The 16,979-nt window shown below is 35.9% G+C and overlaps 1 protein-coding gene across 6 annotated transcripts in view; it reads left to right on the plus strand.

Moving 5' to 3' along the window:
• The window catches only part of LOC100541206 (heparan sulfate glucosamine 3-O-sulfotransferase 1-like), a 54,470-nt gene that overhangs the window by 11,958 nt on the left and 25,533 nt on the right, over positions 1-16,979 (plus strand). The window contains exon 1 of one of the 6 annotated variants that reach the window (XM_019617704.1): positions 7-248. The exons of 4 other annotated variants lie outside the window; for them this stretch is intronic. The gene's annotated coding sequence lies outside the window, so the exon portion shown is untranslated. One more of the 6 variants, XM_019617705.1, reaches the window with a different exon arrangement.

The following is a 16,979-nucleotide window of genomic DNA, read 5'->3' on the forward strand; positions in this document are numbered from 1 at the left end:
GGGGCTGAACTCCGGGCGAAAGGAGCCGCGCGCTCCCACCCCCTCCCCGCTCCGCTCGGCGTGCCTCCTCCTCTGGTCACCGGACTGATGAATTAATCATGATGTGGCTGCTGTTAATGCATTTATGCGGAGCGGGCTGTGCCGCCGGATCGAGGCGTAGCGGGGTGAGGGAGTGAGGAGAGCTCTGCCAGCCGTGCGGAGCCGAGGCAGCGGCCGCAGCCGCAGCGCTCTCCATGGCTCCGGAGGAGGTAATGGGAGCCGGGACTCGCGCCCTCGTTCCCCGGCGCTTGGGGAAGGGGCAGGGCTGCGGGTGGGGGCACGGTGCTGGCGGAGCAGCTTGAAGCCGCCGGGAGGGAGCAGAAAGCGCGTGGTACCGCGGAGGACGTTTCCCCCGCTACGTAGCGCTCTGTCGGCACAATTGCGGGAGCTGGGCTCACTTTTGTCGCCGCTGATGCTGTCAAAAACGCTGTGGCTTCAGCGGTAACGACGCGGAGCTTTCTCCCTCCGGCAGCCCGCCGGGTCACCGCTCCAAGCGAGACGTTAACCGCTGGTAATCCATTAGCTTCGTGCTCCCCGCTTGCGCGAGAGTGATGAAGACTCGCTAATTAATTTACATGCGAGGAAATTATCTCCGAGCGAAGGAGAAGTACCCCGTTGCACCTGCTCCGTCGAGACTTGCCATCTGAATCTGGAGGAGAGCTATAAATCATGTAAAGTGTTGGCGGTGAAGTCGGCTTCTGAGAGCTGTAGGATTATGTATCCAAATGCTGAATTTATATTTCCCACTAGGAAAAGACTGACACTCAGGTCAGATAAAAGCTATATCATTTCATTTAAAGCTAAACTGTACTTGTTTGTTGTAATTCTAAGGTGGATTTTCCTTTGGAAAGTACTGTCAGAACATGTAACGATTTACACGTTACAGCGTGAGATCTCTGGCAGACTTGGAAGTGGCTGGCAGTGTGAGGATGATGCTTTAGATTATTTTTGCTTTACATGGGTAGACTTAGAATAACCAGGCTGCTATATTTTACTTTTAGCTTTTGGTTTGTACAAAATTCTGGCACACAGAAGGGAGAAAACTTGGACTGGGGAGACCACAACTTACATTGAGAGTGCTGACTTTCTCAACTACAGCAGCCAAAATCTGTGTGATGTCTGCTTTGATTATTTCCATCCTTTGAGAAAATGGTTAAAACATGATAAGCTGCTTCCAAGAGTTCTGCTTACTGCCTCTGAGCCAGTATCAGAAAAGCTCTTGGCTCTTGTCCATTAGAGGAGCTGAATTGAGGAGAACTACTATTCAGTAAGAATCTTGGTGTTAGGCATACTTATTCTTCAGGCAGGTATTTCTTTGCAAATCAGAAAATGGGGCTTTCAGAGTGATGAGATCATGATTTCATATTGCAGAATTTATTAATAATTTAGTTTCATGGCACAAGTGAATTTTGCAACGTTTGGGTACTTTTGTTGCTGGGAAAACTAGACTGAGGCTTTGTAATTTCTGAACTAATTTAAATTGGGGTTAATTGCTTTGGTATCTTAGCATATTTTTGATAATAACATTTGCTCTTTACAGTATTATGTTCTATTGTTCTGTGAAAGTACTGCTTTCTAATTAAAAAGGTACTATGTGTTGTCAGTGAAGACTGTGGATTGCACTAAGCCCTCATCAGAATGAGGGTAGGAGGGAGGTTGTGTTTGATAGCAGTGGCACATGTGATTTGCCAGTTTCATCAGTTGTAGCCTTATTGTAGAAGAGTGTGAATGCATGCAGGAGAAAGAGCTTAGTTAAGAAGATAAACTATTACTAACCCAGAAATCTAAGAGTTAAGACAATGTATGAGCTAAGCTAACCACATACTTTGAAAACTAGGCTGTTTGCAGTTGTCCTACCTTGGCTTTAGAGCTATAGAATAAAGGAACAAAAAATAAGCACAAGTTTAAAAGGAGACTAGTGAGAGAGGAATATGGACTCTTGCTGACAATTCCGTTTACTCCATCGTAGTGCATGCTGTTATTGAACTAAGTCATATATATATATATGATATATTGATATATATATATCAATTTATATAATTTAAGGTGGAATTCTCTGTCCAGACTATAACAAAGCAAGCAAAAATAATTCTGTTGATGATGATGCTAGAAATCAAATGACAGACAGTAGAAGTGGAGTTCACTGGCTTTATTCTTGAACTTGAAACAAGAGTGCAATCTGTTTTCTTTCCTGGTTTTTATTTATTTATTTATTTATAACTGGAGATGATGCTGTGATCTCCTTAAAGTGACCAAAGCATAGAAAGTGCTGCTCATTTACTGATCTGAGATATGATGAGATATAACTGAAATAAAAATGTCTTTGCTCTGTTTAATTGGCCACACTGCTCTGGCTATTAGTTTACACATGGATAATGCCAAAGTTCTGAAAAAAATAGGGGTTTTAACAACTTCTGTCATTGCTTAAGTTCCAGTCTTGGATAGATTTGAGGCAAAACTTATGTTGAGCTACCCAAGTGTGGTTCAAGTTACAGTGCGTACAGCGTCGTGACTGTGTTTGATACAATGCATTGTGGGTATGGTCAGTTCAGTGAATGGCAGACTTGCCTTCTCTACATCTGCAACAGGTTGAGTATGTTTTTCTGTCACGGAAATGCTGCACATTTATTTATAGACCTAAGCAGAGCAGAGGTTGCTGACTGCAGCCCTGCTCGATATTCTCTTAATGGTATCCAAATAACTATTTGGCAACTGGTCCATACCTATAGTCATGTGAATACATTCTGTAGCTGTTTTTGGATGACACGCTGCTCTTGACATAAGAAAACTTCTGAGTGGGTTGTTCAATGATTAACATTGAATTGTGTATTGCTAGCAGTATCTCTTAACAGAAATTTATGTGAAGTGTTCAGATAATAACTTCAGTACAGAAAGGATGCCAGAATTTTAGGCTTAAATGTGTGGAGTACAATCAAATTCTATTTTTGGATATTCATATAGTAAGCAGAAAGCTAGCACGGATGACAAATATTTAATGAAGGCTGAAAGGGGCAGTATCATTTCAGTATGTTTACAATGTTCTGTTCAGTTGCTGATTAAACCTTCTGATCTCAAGGACAGCTTTAGTTATCCACTTTGATACAATATTCTATAAAAACATGCAAGGTAGTGAGGAAGGCTGTTAAGTCTTAAGACCGTTTTCCCTTAAATATCAAAAGTTAGTTCTAGCCCTGTCATAGCCCCAGTTGAACTTTACTGGGAAGTGTGGGAAGGAACAATACTGGGAAGTGGGGTAGCAGAATACGGAGCAGTTCTTCATCATAGCAATTCAGGGCTGCAGAAGAGGCTTTTCTGTTTGGAAACAGCCTTATCTAATCCCACAGTCTCCCTTAGAGCTAGTTAAGTACTTTGCTCTGTTGCTCTTTCTGGAAAAAAAAGTTTCAAAACCTCTCTCTCAATGTTAAGAAGTTTCTTTTAACTTCCAGCCTAAATACATTCTTTGATTCCTAATTTGCACTGTCTGTATATTGTTATTTAAGGACAACTCCTTGGTGTGTAGCCTTCAATAAATTATAAACATTGATCATGTGCCTTCCACAGCTTTTATGTGTGAAGATCAAAGAAGTCTGAGCAAGCTCTGTTAGTCTGAGTAAAAGTGGAAAGGAATACTCAGAGTCTGGTAACTTGGTTCTCCTGAATTTAGAACGTATCTTACCTGCATTTAATACTGTACTCGTGAAGTGTTTCCTAAAAGTCTTAAATAATATTGCTAATGCTACCCTTGGTGAACTAAAAATACTGAATTGGATGTTGGTGAAGACACTGTTTGTTCTACAGGTACATACCAAGTCTTGCAGTAGAGATGCAACTTCTCTTTCCCTGTTGTTCTGAAATGATAAAATAATGTGTAATCATAGAAATTCTGTTGTTTGTGCTTATGTGACTTTGAAGACTTTCTATATGCTCTCCCGTTTCTAATGCACTGATCCCAAAGGTTCTCCAACATCTACTGTTGGATGGTGAGAGCCTCTTGTTTTTATATTAGTGCCTCTACTTTTTTGCGAGGTTCACAAAGGAGCACGTGATATAAAATCAGTCTGAACAACGACTTTAAACTTTTATTCATTATGTCACCTATTATCAGTTTTGTATCTACTTTTATATCTACTTGTTTTTGTTACAGCTTTATCATTTTCAACTCAATTAATACTTGCTATGTGATGCTGTATCAAATTTTTGCTGAAATTTGGAGAGATTAAACTTCAGGTTTCCTTTGATTTAATATTTTCTTTTAAAAGTTAACTCCTTTGTTTCAGACTGGTATCTCTTTTTACAACTATGTTGAAATTATCCTGTGGTTTCTGTTGTTTTTTATTTTTCTTAATGGTTCTCTTTATTGTCGATTACCTTTTAAATAAAAAATTTCCATGCTTTGAAGGATATATTCTATCCATACAGGATAACAATTGCCTATGTTTCTTTCTCTAATCACACTTAAGCAGAACATCGTGTACTTGCTAGTCTACTCTCTGCTCTGATCTAGTTCACCATTCTAGATCTACTCACCACTTTGAAAGTGTAGAACCCTACAGATTTCTGCTGGTGTTACATAGGAATTTACAAAGAACCTACCTTGCATCTAATCTAAATGGCTTAAAAAAGCCTATGGGTTTGATGTGGAGATCTTGACATGCGAAGATTTTAAATTTATTGTGAAATTGGGTTGAATTAATCAGGCAGTGGCTGAAGTTCACAAAGCTTAAGTGACTTTTCATTTAGTTTAATGAATAGCGTACTTCAAGTTTGAAGAATTCAAGGTTTTTAAGCATATGCTTGATGCAAGTGGTGAGGAAAAACTGCATGTGTATTCCACATTTCCTCTTGTTATGCCATGCTCATCTCCTCTGCCAGAAGGTGAGACAGTGGAATACCCTCATTGTAAGTGAAGCTTAACATTTCTAGGGTTATATTCAGCACATTGTTTAATCTTGGTCTGTAGTCAAGCTGTTTTGCCTCAGGAAAACTGGTTCAATGTTGCTTGAATAGAGAGTTTTCTGCTGGCTTATGAACTCACTAGTACTTCCATTTCTGGCTAATAAGCTGCATTTTCTTGATGTGTGTATGCACAAAAGAGTGAGGAAAAGGAACTTTTTCATCAACTGAAGGTTTTCTGTTTACAAAACATTACAAATGATTATGCTTAAAATATTGAAGCTGCTTTTTTTTTTTTTTTTCCTCCCCCCTTGAAATGAAAATAGTGTTCTAGGGAAACACTGAGCTAGCATACTTCAGCCTAGGTACCTTGATGTTGATTTCACAAAACAATCTTGTCTTTTCAGTTTCATTCTTAATTCACATTTTGTGGGAACTCGCATTAGAAGAATGCCTCTACAGCACATGGCTTCTGTCTTCTAAGTTGAAATGGATAATTAGGAATGAAAGAGGGGCACCTTTACAGACTTGCAACTCTAGCCTTTAACTCAGTTTCCAAAATCGATGTAGATGCATATGCATCATCTGAATTTAAAACAACTTTTTTTCTTGTTGGTGTTCCATATTAACTCTGTACATGTTCTTAACTTGGAAAGGCAAGAGGAATTCCTTTTCACTAATTCAATGAATGAGTTCCAGTTATTAGGTAAAATGTTGCACATCACCTACAGAACAGTGCAGAAAATAGTTTCGTGCTTTTTCCCCGCTTCTGTACTTCTGAGTACTAAACAACCATTTTGCATATTATATTTAAGTCTCCTGAAGTAAAATAATCTCTCTTCTTCTTTAAATGCTTTTAAAAATGATGAAAAGAATGCCTAATTAGACATTGTATAAGCTGCAAAAGAAAGACCTGTTTTTTGCAAAGATCAACTATAGAAAATGTATTATAAGAATATATTTATTTATGATGGGATCTTTGTGGATATCTGAAAGCCCAAAAGCAAGATAAAGGAGAGGTATATTGTCTTGATAGATAGTAAAATATCACTTAATAGATTGTTTTTGATAGGTGAATGAATAAAGTAATCCAAATATTGAGCATAAATTAATTGTTTCTAGATGCAGAAAAACTGGACTGGTTCTCTTGTCATAATTTAGCATTTATGTCATTCTTACTGGGTAAAAAAACTCAGACGTAATGATCTTCAATACATCTTCTGAAACAGGTTGATGTTATTTCTGCAAATAAACAGTATTGGGACAATATATTTTAGATAACGAAATCAGATAGGAGTTTGAATTTTGATATAAACTTGTTTAAAGTGTTCACAGGGCACAGAGAATGCTGCGTCCCTCAGAATCTGAATTCAATTCTTACAATATGTGCTCTAATTTTTAAGGAACAAAGACAGTTTCATTCTGAAAATTTGAATAACATCATGTCTCTTAACTGATACAAACAAGAATCTTTAAAGATTCATTAAGAATAGAATGAATATTTCTCTACATTTTATAGAGTAGACAGACATTATTAAATGAAAGGCAGCAAACCCTGGTAAACAGTAGTTTGTAACATAAAATAAGCTTTTACTGAAACTTGAGAATTAGTTGTTGATAGCTTCTTGATAGTCTGATTCTTTAAGCCATACACAAATATTGTAATAAAACGTTTTATCTTGTGACCTTATCATACTTGAAGAAAAGAGACAATTTTCACTATAAAAGGAGCTTATGTTAGAATACCTTCACATTAATTCCAACATCACCATGCTTCTCATTGTATCATTAATAAAGGAAGTTGCTGTCAGGTTTAAGATGGAAAATCATCTGGAGTTGTCAGCTTTGACAATTTCTAGTGATAAATTCCTAAGATACATTATGAAAATAAGCAATTTTTTTCCTGGAGTTGCAAGTTAGACATCTTTTAGACCTAATCCCCAAACATTAGGTTCTGTTAGTCTGAATGATTTCATTGTACTTCCTTTGTGCCACAGACTACCTTTGGTTTATTCTGTAAATGAATAGCTAAATTTAGTTAGGGGTTCTTTTTTTTTTTTTTAATCTGTTTATTTAATTTATAGAGTTCTATTTTACGGTTTTGATTTCATTCAATATTTTTTAAATGTTGAGTTTTTCATGGCAGTAGCTTTGGCCACTTTTCATCACTGACATTCTGGCTGTGATATTTTTCCATCCCTTTGTATCATAGACTAATAAAATATCTTTAGAATGTATACATTTAGTTGTACTTCTTGAGATTTCTAAGATAAAAATTTGACATGTGCACTGGAGAATGAAGAAAAAGGAAAGCCTTGTTATTTTCATACTCTACTGAATTCTAACATTATCCCCAAAATTCAGGATCCTAAAGATCCATACCCGCACACTCCCCCCCCCCCCTCCAAAAAAAACCTGAGAGATTTGGCCTCTGTAGTAAGTTAGCTGAGTGCTTTTGTTGTTTTTACCCTTCCTTTACTTTTTCCTCAACAAAAATTATGGAAGTTGAATATATTTATTGGCTGCCTAGCTTTTTTGTTCATCCTTTATCTCCCATATTCTGGAAACTTATAGTACAAGTAGTAGAGTATGGAAACTTCAAAACTAAATTTATTTTGAAAAGGGGACTTATCATGATCATGTGTGACTTTATAGATAACTGAGATACTGTAAATAGTCACTAAAGAGTTGTTCTTCCAAAGTCAGATATTGAGGAAAGAGTACTGTAACTCTTCTTTTTTTTCTATTTTGAATTCCCAAGCAGTCATATGCAGAGTGGTGTGCTGCAATACTCCAAGGAATTATTCTAGTTTGCTTCTCTAATGAAGCAGCTTCTTTAATCAAACAGAAGTCAGTAGGAATGCACAAGCATCTAACGTAAGTGTATATTATTCACTGGGAGATATTTGAATTTGTCCTAGCTTGCACTGGAAGGAAATGCTGTTAGAGTGCAGTTTTTTTTTTTTTTCCTGTGAAAGCTCTAACATTCAGTGTGTAACACTTCCATTAAGCAGTTAATGTTTTACATATTGATTAGGGCCAATCCAGAATACTGCTCAGCCCATCTGGAATAAAAAATGTACCTTTTAACATGTTATTTCTGTACAAGCTGATCATATTACTTACATTTAGATAAAGAAATATGGGCTGTTCTTTTGTTGCTGATAGAAATTTTGTGACCAAAGTGTATTCTAATTTCTGAAATTGATACAACAATTTTGCTATACTTTCATTTGTAGGAAGAGAATAACTGTCAAGTTCTTAAATTGCATGTTTTGGTGCATTTATCTATATATATAGATATATATATCTATATATATATATAAATTTTGCATTTATCTATAAAAGATTCCTCAACAAGAAGAAAAAAAAAAACATTAGGATTACAGAATAAAACATGTAAGTGTTCATGTTCAAAACATTACTTCATCTTGCTATTTCATAATATCAGAGAATTATCATTCAGATTGGAAAAAACCTTCATCAAGTGTCAGTGTGACCTGCCAAGTCCCATCACAAAACTCTGTTCTGTAGTGCTACATCCATGTGTTTCTTAATATCTCCCATGGAGGTATTTATGGGGACTCCTTCACTTTCCTGAACAGCCAATTCCAGTGCTTGACCACCCTTTTATGGAGACTTATTTCCTTTCATGAAAAAATATTCTTTGTGACAGGAATGTTCATTCATACTCCTAACCAAATTCAAGGGAGTTCCCAGGGATCCCTATTGTAAGGCAGGGCTGTCACAAATTTGTCATGCTCCTCCTTTTTTGTTTTAACAAGTAGCTTGGGGAAAACTTTTCTCCTCCTCCAAATTATCTAGGAATTATCTATGTTTCTAAGTGGAATGTTTCTTGTACTACTGAATCTACAGAATTCCACAGAATGAGAAATTTACATTCTGTTTGGCTCAGTATCCACATATCAAATAATTCCACCTGTAGTTCTTAATACCTAACATACTTATTTTGATATTGATTAAAAACTTTAATACATTTCTGTTTAATGTGTGTATCACATGGTGGAATAGCTCTGAAAAATAAATATTGAGTATTAAAATCCAATGTGCAAAGCCATAAGGAAATTATTTTGCTTCCCTTTTTATTTAATGTCAAGGAAATGAAATCAGGAAGGCTTCATGGGGTGGGAACGGCTGCCAGTTGTTTTCTCCTGAAACAACTGGACAATTCTTTCAAGGGTTCACTCAGTGTTACTCAAGCAGGTATCACAGACGAAGGTCCTATCCACCTCTTTGTTACAGATAAGGCTTTTTTCCTTTACTTAATATATAATGCCAAAACTTACAATGCTTCTATTACGTTTTTAGAAGACATCTTATTCTGTGTTGATGAAGGAGCAAAATTCAGCATAACTGTTTTGTTTTGTTAGTTTTTACATTTCTTTTAACTTCTACTTTCTTACTCATTTGACTTGTTTGTTCAGTGTATTCAATACGTAGTTGCAAGCTTCCTTTTACATAGTCTGTTTTCAGACTTTTTCTTTTATACCTATCTGTGGTTCTCTTGATATATATTTACAATCTTTTTGTCTCTCTGGATTTTTTAATCTATTTTTTATTTCTTTTCCCCTTTTCCCCTTCTCTTAGTTTGTGGCCATATTAAATTAATTCTTGGTTTAGCTGTTTCTGAGGCTAGTGTAAGGAAGTAACATCTGCTAACGCCTGAAATTCTTGCTGTTTGCTTTTAAATTAATTCTTTTCTGATATTTTTTTTCCTGAGCACAGTGAATATTTTGTGAAAGACAGCATGTATGCCCTAAGCATCACCTTACCATTACAATTTTTAAATTGAAACTTTTTTTTAGGTTTTAATGTATAGTGTCAGTGTATATGTTGTCTTTCCCCTCTATTTGTCAGAAGGATTACTGTAAGAAGAGACTACTAGCATGGCACACCACAAGATTTTACTAGTTACATCTTGTCTCTCTACTAACGACCTCTGCTCGTTTATCGTATGTTTTGTTTGAATTTGTTAACAGTAAGAATAGGATATCACTGAAGGAAAATTTTTTCATAGACCTGAATTGTCACTAATGAACAGTTATAGTTTTCATTGCTTGCACCTTTACAGTAAAAAGCTAACTGATCAGTTGATTTAGTGTGCTTCTTGGGTAACTACAGTCACAGTGATGAAGAGTAAGTGGACAGACATAATAGTAACAGCATTTTAGCATTCACAAAATAGTAAAAGCATTTTAGTATTCCAACACCATATACTTTTAAATACTTCTCCAAAAAGCATGGTGTCACTATCTTTTGCAGTTAGAATAAAGTCAGCTCTATTTCTAATAGTGCTAACTGAAGCTGGTCAACTACCACCTTTGATTTAAGAAGAAACAAAACAGAGGTATGCCACTGTAAAGTGACACTACATGCAGCTAAGGAGTTTTGCCAAATAATTATTAGGAGAATAGAGGAAAATGTCACAAAGGTGAGAATTGGCCAAATACTCATAATCTTGCATGAACAACTACTTAGTGTGTATTCAAATACTGCTTTTGAATCTTTAAATGGAATGCTAGAAAATGGCAGTAAAGTTGGAACAGAAAACAATTACTTGCTTGTGTTTCACTGTGTAAGGAAAAGTGAAATTTAGACTCTGTAAACAAGGAAGATTGTATCAGATACTGAGTTCCATCAGCTGTTTTATTTTCTTATTCTGAAGAAATCTCGAGCACTGTAATTTTATGTTTAGGTCACTTAGTTAAGTCAGTCTCACCTTTAGCAAGTACTGACTCTCTTCCTACTACAAGAATAAAGATAAGAATGGAAGAAACTACTTCATCACTTTGTGAAGAATTTCACCTCTGATTTGAGTAGTTGTTCTTATGAGATCTCTAGAATCTAAACTTCAGTTTTCTCACATTCTTTTTTTTTTTTTATTTTTTTATTTTTTTTTTTTTTTTATTTTTTTTTTTTTTAGAGCATGAGGAACACTTTAGTCTGTTGGCGAAGCAGTTATTTAATCTCCTCAATGCAATCTAACATACTTTTGAAAGACTTTTATCAACTTCTACTGAAATGTGAGAGAATCCAGCTGAGGTACTGAGTGAGGAAAGGGCTGAGCATCTCTTGCATATGACTTGTTAGACAACTGTTCAATAGCAAGAACTGTAATCATCCATAAAACCTTTGTTATGTTGTAACTGGGAAGAGATTAACTAGATCTCTTACTATGTTGTTTTATGAACTTTGAAGCTATGGTAATAAGTAATTTTATCTAGACTGGCCTAAAAATATGAGAGTCTGTAACATACAGCATAGATAATAGTGTAGATCTACTGAAGGTGTCATTTCCTGTGCTATTGTGACTTATTGTACACATGCATACTTAAAACCATTTATGGAACTAGCATTTCATGTCTTAACACAAAGATCCTTTTCTATTCCTGCACAGGTCTTAAGAGGGTTTTTTCTTTGGGATCATGTCTATGCTCTGAGAATACATACAACATTAGGTAGTTCGGAGTAATTTTTTTGTTTAATGGTGTTAAAACTACCTTGGATCTTATTCAGTTCCTTAAAATGATCTGTAAATACTTCTTTCAAATCATAGGCTCATACAGAAATTCAGCTTGGAAGAGACCTCCAGAGGTCATCTTGGTCCAAAACTGTGCTCAAGACAGGATCAGAATTGAAGAAATACGAGACTACTCAGGGTTTTTTCCAATATGATCTTGAATATATCCAAGGGTGGAGACCATACCACCACTATGATCAATATGTTTCAATGCTTGACTGTGTCAAAAGCTTTCCTATTTCAGTTTACATCTGTTTTCTAGTGCTCTCTTACCAACCAACGCTGCAAGAAGCTTGTGTCTATTGTTACATCCTCCTGTAGAATAGCTCCTTTGTTGTTAATAGGATTACAGAGGAATATTACATTAAAAATGTTTAAGTACTCAGCCTGACTTTGAAGATTGGCTTCCTTTTTAGTGATTTTTATACCAGAACAATATTGAAGGCAATCTATCTTGTCTTACCTTCTCTGTAAGAAGGAACTAATTATTGAACAGCATAAAGTTGTTTGAAAATAGTCTTGACAACTCCAGCATGCTGAGATTTCTGTACCCGAGGCAGAATTCAGAAAATAAATTATCTCTTTGCCTTAATGAAATAATACCAGTGTTTTAAATTCATCAGTCTCAGAGGTGAACTGAAGACTGTTTACTTACAGGTTATTTCTGTATTTTTCTAAGTTTATTTGCAAAAGGATAATTTGAGTAACTACCTCATGCTAGAATCATTTGTAGTTAAGTGTTGTGTTTATGCAATGCTGATCAATCAGAATTCAGAATGTTGAAGCCAACAATCTGGTAATATCTATTTCTGTCAAGTGATTATACAAACATCCATCCCTCTGTGTGCCATTTAATTTTGGCACCTAATAAAACTAAAATTAGGAGTTCAGTCTTCAACTGAACTACTGATACGGCTACTCTTCAAAGTAGTTGTAGCTTCAGAGACTGATTCAGCTGTGTAAGATACAAACACTGTCTGCATTGATTGCATGAAGTATCCTTATTTTCATACAAGCTTAAATACTTAAAGAACAACTCTTCAATTTAATTATGGATCCAGGGAGAAGGAAATATTCCTTCTATTCCCATCTAAATCTGTGTTCTTCTTACAGAATATCTTTCCACCCTTCTGGAACCTAGAACTCAGAGCAGTTTTCAGTAGATTGTGCTTCTGATTATGTTTTTTGGTCCCTCATTTCAAGACTTACTAGAAGACAGGTAAAGTGCTTTTGCCTTTTATCATAATAGATAGAAGTTTGGTATGTGACTTTGAGAAGATTTCAGTAGAAACCTATATCATGCAAAGAGGTGATTTTAGCTATTTATCATCTAACGTGTCTAAGATGTTGCTGGTGGTCAGAATGGCTGATCTGGGCTGCATTAAAACAGGAGTGTCCAGCAGGGAGAGGGATGTGATTGTCCTCCTTCTACTCAGCTCATGTGAGGCCCCATCTGGAGTGCTGGGGCTCCAGGCTCAGACACAGAGCAAGAAGGATGTGGAGCTCTTGGAGCTGGTCCAGAGGAGGGCCACTAAGATGATCAGAGGGCTTCTATGAAGAAAGATCTTGGGAACTGGACTTGTTTAGCTTGGAGAAGGCTCCGGGGAGACCTCTTTGCAGCCCTCCAGTACTTGAAGGGAGCATATAAACAGGAGGGAGAGCAACTGTTTAGAAGGGTAGATAGTGATAGGACAAATGGGAGTGGTTTTTAACTAAGACAGGGAGGTTTAGGTTAGATATTACGAGGAAGCATTTCACTAAGAGGTAGCCCAAGGTGGTTGTAGATGTCCGATCCCTGGAGGCATTCAAGGCCAAGGCTGGTTGTGGTTCTGGGCATCCTGGTCTAGCGTTGTTGACACTGCACGTAGCAGAGTGGTTGAAGCTGGCTAATTGTTACGGTCCTTTTCAACCCAGGCAATTCTATGATTCTATGAATGAAAAAGAGAAAAGATGTGAATACACGTTTTTGTTTGTAAGTCTCAGCCATTCCAGAGTGAAATATTACTGTCTGGACAGTTTATGTTTAAAAATAAAATCTTGCATGTCACAAGTGGACAAGTCATCTAGGACAAAGATATGTATAAGAAATACTCCTTAAGACTAGCCTTTATCTTGTCCTGGAGATCACTCCTTGACCTGTGAAACAGTCATAGAGAACTAAGAGAACTAAGCAAACCAGTGTAGGAAAAGAGAAAAACTTACTCTGAGATTTTATTTATTTTAGAATAATGAAAGCTAGAAGAAAAACTTTCTTTCAGAAGCTAAATCTCTAATTCTGGATAACTTGGCTAGGAAAGTAGCAGTTTGTTGCTACTATTAAGAATTAATGTCCCTGTTATGTCTCTGTTCTGTTTTTTGTTTTTTCCCTTCAGTAACAAAATTCAAAGAATTTGGTATGCTTGTCATAGTTACCTCCTCTGCCAAATGCTTAAGATAACTCCCATGGGAGTACAATGTTTTGCCAAATCTTTTATATAGATTTTAAAATAGTAGCTGTAGTATTCCTTACATTATTTTTTCTTTGAGTTTCTGTGTATGTTTAGCACACAAAAATGTCTGTATGGGCTTCACATTGTGATCACTGAGAACAAGAAACACCTTCCAAAATATTTTTGCAATTGCACGAAAGGTTGAGCCAACTGCTTAGGGAAATTATTTATGTATTCTTTCTATATTAATACTCTTTAGTTTTACAGGAAAGATCTAAGTTATATTTCAGGTATGAAACTCTTGATTAGTAAGGTCTCTCCTTTGAGATTTAGCCACTTAAAGAGGCATCAGAGTCAGTATCCATAGTGTAGTGATTTGATGAAGCTGCTTTTGAAAACATATATATTTTTTTTCAACTTTCCAAAGAGAGGAGCAGGTTTGGTTCAGAAGTATTTCTGGTACTATCTGGTCCTCTTTCAGCTCTGAGATAGAAGGCATTTCTAGTTCAAAGTAAATTTCTTTGTTATCTTAATTTTAGCCGTAGTGACTCTGCACTGGGAAAGGTGCTGTCCAAACGGAGAAGCTTTACTAGGAAATCATTTGTTTATCTTTTCATTCAGTAAGTTTTAAAACTTTGATATCATGGGCATCAGGATATTTTTGCTTTTGTTGCAGTAACATTTACTTGAATAGTTAATGAGTAGATACCATGTTATTGTGACTGGGTCCTTTGGCTAATGTTTCCATATGTATATTTCTTGCATAATGTGAGCTAGAAAAGGCTAAAAACTATCAGAGCAGCTAAAGAAGCTGATTTGCTCCTGAATGTGTTCACTTAAAGTTGGAACTGTATTAAAAAGCAGTTGCACTTCCATTCCTGAGAGGAGTTCTTAAAGATATTAAAATCCTTAAAAATAATAATAATAAAAAAGCCACTTAATACTGATTTTTCTGTCTGCCTTTGAAAATACTTTTTTTTTCAAGTGAACAGAATTGAGTTTACAATTAAATGTGGTTTTATTCATGCCTTTTGGTTTTGATGCATTTCTGAGAAAATTGTCTCTTACCATCCCACTTAATTATTATCATATGTGAAACTAATCTGTCTACTATATTATTCTTTTGGGATTCTGGATACTGGTTCAAACAGGAAGTTTTTAACATGTGCTAACTGGTGGCAATAGAAAACATTTCTTAAGTCATGAACGGCCAATGCAGGTATGCAGTGTAGCATACGGTATTATAAAGCAGCTGTTAGTTGCTGGGGTTTTTGTGTGTGTACGTGTGTGTGTGTGCGTGCGTGTGCTTGAGCAGCTGGTGATACTTAAAAACTGCAACAGCACATTGAGAATCATCAGTGTGATAACAAGTCCGACAGTCTGTGCTGAGGGCTAACAGACACTGGTAAAGTCTAGGCAGCAATGAAGAGCTCTAGATGTAATCATCACAGGCAGTAATTCCTACCAGTTCTACAAATAAAACAAATATATACTTCCTGTCATGCACCTTCTAATAGCCTAAACATAATATTAATGTAATGACAATTTGTGATGGTTTTGAAATTTTCACTTTTCTTCCTTCATCTATTCCTCAGAAAAATGAGCTAAGTTGAAGGTGTTGCAAGCAAGTTAGTGTTCTGGGTTGCTTCACATACTGATCAGCTTAGCTTCACTTTTCAACTTTCAAATTAAAATACAGCTGATTAATCTTGTTGAATATATCACTTTTACTACAGATTAGATTATTTTTCAATGGCTCTGTGTTGAGCCTATTTTAGACATGAGATGAGACCAAGGAAACTTCAATTGATTATTTTTTCAATCCCAAGAACTTATTCAAGTTCTGGGTATTTTAAAAATTCTCTCCCTATGTTGATATCTTCAGATACTGTTGTCATACTAGAGTTCTCAAGGAAGTTATTTTGGATTCCACAATGCAACATGAATCAGTATTTTTAATAGTCCTAGCTCGCACCTGTAACTCTTGCTTGTGTTTTTGAAGCCCATAAATCGTATATTATAGTCATTACTGATAAGAGTTATTAACATTGTACATTGCTAGAATTACAGATTACTGTACTTTGAGTTATTCCAGTGTAGAAGCTTTTCAGCTATTCTGAGAAACTTCTGAAGCTTTCACACACAACTTTGATCTCTAATGATAAATACTATTTTTTCTGAAGTTTTGCTGCTTTATAATATTTTCTATGAGTATCAAAGACTGGAATGAAATAAATATTGTTATAATTTCATTAAGATATTGTTTTATTGCAGGATACTGAACAAAACCTTCATGATTGAACTATGCATACAAAAATAAAAACAACCCATTCTTAAACTGACCAAAAAAAAAAAATAATCTGTATGTGTTCAAATACAATCAAAAGGTTCAAGTCAGGTTTAACTATTTAACTTTGGACTTGAATTCACAGCTTCTTTCCTGAAATAAACTTGTTTCCTAGCTCAAGTTTCTTGACATTTGATGGATTTTTCCCTGCTATATTCACCAATGTGTCAATGTTAATGGGAAATATTCACAGTATCCATGGTCAACTGACAGCTAAAATTCATCTCATCCTGGACTGAGGTCACATTAAGAAAATCCCTCGTCCAAATACAGGCCACGTAAGACATTAAACTTTTATGTAGATTATAAATATGCAAATAGAGTTTGCTTCCCATAAGGAGAAGAAGACTTCCTGTGTGTGTGCACTAATGAGTTTGCACACACTGTATCTCTCATCCAGGACTCACTGAAGTTAGTGCTGGTGTATTTGCAGCTTGGTGTGAGCACGTACAGCCATTCTAAGTGTGCCTGTTACTGTGCTAAGATTGTAGCTCTTACTTTTGCTACATATGGGGCTGTTCAGTGTATAAACTATGCCTTTTGCTAGTGCTGGTAGGAGAGAGCAGTTTTGGATAAGCTCAGATATAGACTGGGAGTATAATTGCATTCTATCTCAAACATAACTTTGTATGAGGGCTACACAAAACCAATGTTTCAATAACTGCGAAAGAGCAATTTGATTTTTTTTAAATATCATTTTTTTAAATGCACGTTTTATGATTCCTGGTTT

This window comes from Meleagris gallopavo, chromosome 8, assembly GCF_000146605.3.
Source record: "Meleagris gallopavo isolate NT-WF06-2002-E0010 breed Aviagen turkey brand Nicholas breeding stock chromosome 8, Turkey_5.1, whole genome shotgun sequence".
NCBI lineage: Eukaryota > Metazoa > Chordata > Aves > Galliformes > Phasianidae > Meleagris > Meleagris gallopavo.